At 41.0% G+C, this 5,362-nt stretch overlaps 1 pseudogene; it reads left to right on the top strand.

Annotated features, from left to right (window-relative positions):
* Nucleotides 1-2,585: 2,585 nt before the first annotated feature.
* LOC148041576 (uridine 5'-monophosphate synthase pseudogene) lies at nt 2,586-3,415 on the top strand (annotated as a pseudogene).
* Nucleotides 3,416-5,362: the final 1,947 nt, after the last annotated feature.

The raw sequence follows: 5,362 nt of genomic DNA, 5'->3' as shown, positions 1-5,362 counted from the left end.
TTTTTTGGATCATTAATTGAATGCCAACGAAAGAAAGCTCGCAATGGAGGCCAAGAAGAAAATCCAAGTGTCAATGACTTTTTAGCCTTGGAAGGGGGTGACTCTTGGAAGCACCACCAAAAAGCCTTGGAAGGGGGTGACTCTTGGAAGCACCACCAAAAAATTCATCACATAATTGGGGGGGGGAGGGATTGACGCAGGCATTAGAAAATGGGAAGAAGGGGGGCTATAAGCCATGGCGGAGGGTCTATATACCCATAGCAACCAATCCCACCATCGAAATGAAGAATTTCTATGCTCTCCAATGCCCGCCTTCGCCCTGCCCACATCAGAAGAGTGAAATCTAGTCTTTCTCTCTCCTCCACCTCTCTCCTACAAATGGTGATTCACACGAAGGAAATCAAGAAGAAGGGGGGCTGAAGGATGCTTGTCCGACGATGATTGGATTGCTCCAAGATCAAGAGGAGGCTAAGGGAAGGTGTTCAGCACTAAAGAATGATTGGTCCATTGGTTGTTGCCCGTAATGATTGACAAAAAACCCGCAACATGCAAATAAGTGGTATGCTTCATTTTTATAAAGAAATTTTGCTTGTTTTTGTTGTTTGATGATCTAAATGAAATTTGTGTGGGATGAAAATTTGTTTGAATCTTGTTTGCATCATGATTGAGGGCTATACATGAAAAAATGCAAAACCCGTAATGATATATGATCGTTATAATCAAATTCAAACCTAAAAAGTGCATTTTTAGAGGGAAAATGAAGGTTTTATTGGTTTCGGGCTCGGGGGGTCACCTTATAGAACATGTAATATACCATGAGAGTTCAAAAGAAATGGTATTTTTATTATGTTGACTTACAGTTTTCCAAAAACATAAGGGTTTTATAAATGCACCTCATGTAAAATTTACATTAGGGGTCTTTTTATTAAAAAAATTTCAAAAGCACGCTTTTTTAGGGAGATGGGGGGTTGTGTGGGGTGGGAAGGGGATGGGTGGGGGGAAGATGGGGGGAGGGGAATCAATACTTAAAGGCATATATGTTCTCATGAGACAAATATTTACAACTAGCATGGGGCGAGGAGGGGGAGGGGGAGGGGGAGGGGGTGGGGGTGGATTCTATCATAGCTTTTCATCAAGATGAATTTACCTTATGTTCACATTAAAATCCAGACAACTTCCAAGTTTGAGGATTATAGGCAACATAGGTGCTTTTGTCAGGTGAGGCAAAGCATCCATAGTTGTTCCCTCTCCTTGCAATTTTATTAGCATTGCCCTTTAGGGCATATGCTAGTAAAATGGTGAGTGGCAAGGCGGTGCATGGCTCCAAAAAATTAGACACACTTTATTCAAGTTAAGTGGCTCACTATCTTGAGTATGGTGGTCCACTTTATGAGTTAAGATTTGTGGATCTTGGAAAAAGAGGAGTCCTTAAAATTAGGCATTGGCTACATCAAGGCAGATTAGAAGTGTTGGAAGAGGGCAATCAAGAGGTTTCTCAACTCACTCAACCTTGTAAACTATCATGAATAGTGGTTAAAATAGAAGTGGTACAATGGTGTAGTAGTAAATCGCATCTTAGAATGGATAGCGCCCCCCCTCTGTGCATAGAAGGCAAGAAGATCAGCCAATCATTGTCTTCCACTCATGTTAAGAAGCTATTGTTAAGGTGGAGACCTGACTTTAGCCACATTTGCAGAATCTGGGCTCAAGGATTATGGTTTTTGCAATGAAGATGTCATTGTGCATGATTTTCTTGGTTCTCTTATTGATGCTAAGGAAGATAATGTAGCTACTAAGTCAGATTTTCATCACTTTAGACATTGGTATATTGCCTATATCTTGTAGTGGAGCATCACCTAAAGATAGGATCAAATTCATAGTCTTCTTCTTCATAGTCATCATCTTCCCCCAAGTGTGTCGTCTCTAGAACATTCCAAATTGACAAGTAAGAAAAGGAGACAAATACAAGACAACTCAGCTTTCTCCATTGGTCCTGCTTTAGAAACAAGGCAATTAATGGTTTTTGTGAATTTTTTCTCAGTGAAAATTCTTGAATCCTTGCTCAAAACAAACGCTGGGGCTTCCATATGGGGGAAGAAGTAGACCAAAAACTATAGCTTGAGGAGTGTTCACCAAAATCCAAGATTTAATGTAAAGTGAATTGCGAAAATTTCAAAAAGACCCTCAAATTTTAAAGGAGAAGGTTTTAAACCTTGAATCCTTGAAAATTTTTGGTTATAAAAATGAAAAAAATACATGTAATTTGATTCAAAAACCCTTCCAAAATTATAAGTTAAAGGTTTTTGTAATTGCTACCAAAAGTATTTTTCACAAACATTGAGACGGAGATATTTTGCTACTTGTGACATTTCATGAATAGAACCAATGAAAATTCTTTCATAATTTAAATAATTTTGCTAGTTATAATCTGGTTGCATTAATGCTGTGTGTTACAAATAGCATAACCTTAGAGCTACAAGGGTATATGCAAAGTATCCAAATATGCTTATTTGACATCAATTTGTTGAGCTGACACTAAGAGAGAGAGAGAGAGAGAGAGAGAGAGAGCGAGAGAGCGAGCTACCATGGACGATCTCTCTCAGCTCAACAAGCTTGTCTTGGCTCTTCATGAGGCGGAGGCAGTCAAATTCGGGAGCTTCAAGCTCAAGAGCGGCATCACCTCCCCCATATGCATTGACCTTCGTGTCATCGTCTCCTTTCCTGCCCTGCTCGCGCAAGTTGCACAGGCCATCTGGTGCACCGTCTCCTCCCTCCCCTTCGATGTCATCTGTGGCGTCCCCTACACCACACTCCCCATCGCCACCGCCATCTCCCTCGCCTAGGTCGTTCCCATGGTCATGTGCCAGAAGGAGGTCAAGGACTACGACACACGCAAGGCCATCGAGGGCGTCTTCCGCCCTGGCTAGTCCTGTCTCGTCCTTGAGGACCTCGTCACCAGCGGTGCCTTTGTCCTCAAGACTATCGCTCTGCTCACTGACGTCGGGCTCACGATCGTCGATATTGTTGTCCTAATCAACCGATAGCAAGGGGCCATGCAACCTTGCACCAGAACGGCGTGAAGCTTCATGCTATGCTTAAGCTAACTCGGATGGTGGAGGTGCTCTTGCGGCATGGGAAGCTAAAGGAAGATGTGGCTGCCTCTGAGAGGTAGTTTTTGGCAAAGAATCAAACTTCCTTGTGAGGCCCAGCACAAGGGCAGGTTCCCTATCCTCCTAAGAGTAGGATCTCTTACAGCCAAGCGTGCTCTTCTTGCACAGAACGCAACAGCAAAGAGACGTTCTAAGCTCATGGAGAGGAAGAAGAGCAGCTTGTCATTGGCTCTGTAGATGTGAACATAGTAGAAGAGTTGTTGGCTGTTGCTAAAAAGGCATGTATAAGCTTTTTGTTTCATTAGAACAATAGTGAGATCTGATGGTATAACTTAACCAATAACACAAGCAATCAATCAATGTGAGCTTTTTTGTCCTTTACATTGATTTCAAGTTACATCATTGGAAAACATAGCAATTTAAGGAAAAACAAAATGTATGCCTTTTAATTGTTCCTTGGAACTTAAATACACCAACACTTCAAGTCGAGAGACCTTCTTGATGCAGTAATTTGCTCCACATGAGTACAATCATCTAGCCAAAGAGGAGCATTTCTTCAAGGATCTATTTGATTGGACCTGAGAGTGTGGTACAATTGAAGCCATCTTTACATGTCTCAGTTGTATATATCTATCTGGTGGATGCTTTCATGTACAGGTTATGTGAATTTATTATTGTTAAGGCCTTGGTTAGGAGCATCACCACAATATTTGATCAAGGCAGTTGCAATACAACTTATGAGAGACTCAGGTATTCATCATCACTTGCCAAATATGTAATTAGTAGGCCCACCTCTTAACTATGGGCAGCAAAAGACCACAGCTAGGCTACGCGCAGTCAATTGTCAATGTATAAGTTAGTCAAGTGCATCTATGTCTATTAGGTGCATTTTTTGCATCTAGAAAAGATGAGGTTATCTAATAGGCTGCTCACTTTTCTAGATGCAAAAAACGCACCTACTATAGTGGTTGCACTTTTTGCATCTATGTCTAGTAGGCTACTTACTGGAGTGGTTGTCAAAGCAGTCATTGGACAGACTCCAGAGTTAAAATATTATGTCAAAGGGATATTGGAAAATGTCAAATCCTTCATAGTGCTGTTTGGTATTATAGAACACCATGAAAGCATAGGTTCAAAGGTGTGTTGAAGGGGGAGTCTCAAAGTATTGTGATCATCCATCATTCTTATGTGGATTACTAAACTTGTTTTCCTCTTTGTGGTGTCCTGGGCTTGAGATGTGAACATTGCTTGACCTATTTCAACTTGTGCAAGGCTTGGATTTTGGCGCAATATAGACAAACTTGTACTTAGAACGATCTCCTTAACTTGGATCACAACTCAATTGTTATGTTTGGGGTCTTTTAGATGCTAAATATTTTACCTGCAAAGTCTATTTGGATTCTTGAGTAGAAAGTTCAAAAGATTATCAATCTTATTGTGAGAAGGGTCACTTTTAAGGAAATGCTAGGGCAATAGAGAAGGCACAATTTGTACGAGGCATATGGCAATACAATCTAATTGAACGCTCAATGAGAGAAGGGTGTATCAAAATGAAGTATATACAAGGAGGCCTTTGGTCTTCATGTCTCGAGGGCTAGGATTGGAGGTGAGTTGATGGAGTTAGAGATGTTGGAAATAGCTCCAAGAGGATGTTGCATTGAGACGAATCCTAAATGTAGTAGCAATAGTTAGACAATGATGATGGGGCAACTTGCACATGCTAGAAAAGGTGACATTTGAGAATGTATAGTAGTGGATCACTTGAAAAGGGAAATGATGAGCAACATGTTTTGTAGAAAACCATCATAGGATGTAGGTAGCCAAATTGTTATGAGAGTGCATAGTGGAAAGGAAAGTGAACTCGGAGAGAATAGAGGAGGCTTGAAAGAAACGTAAGAGTCAAAAGCAATAAATTGACAAAATTTTGAATGACAAGGTTGCAATAGTTAGCCCCAACATGCAGCTCGGAGCATTTGTGTGGGTGCTAGATAGGGATGAGATAGAATGAGGAGGGCTGGCTGAATGAAGAGTGAATGATGGATCAATGGAGTGAGGGGGCAAGCTACCTATAAATGGGTAACTTGCAATCTCAACTAGTATACCAATCGACTAGGCCGAATATATTGGCACCTACATGAGCTTGCCCATTGACAAAGTGGCCATCATGATAGAAATGAAATGTATTGGTGCAACTTCCAATAAAGTTTTTGGGACACAAAAGATGATAGACAAACACAATTCTAGAGCTTCAA

The sequence above is a fragment of the Lygodium microphyllum genome, chromosome 1, assembly GCF_053477565.2.
Source record: "Lygodium microphyllum isolate KBCC chromosome 1, Lygodium_microphyllum_v1.1.10, whole genome shotgun sequence".
Classification (NCBI taxonomy): Eukaryota; Viridiplantae; Streptophyta; class Polypodiopsida; order Schizaeales; family Lygodiaceae; genus Lygodium; species Lygodium microphyllum.
Note: the sequence above shows the minus strand (reverse complement) of the source record. Positions and strands in the feature narration are given on the sequence as shown.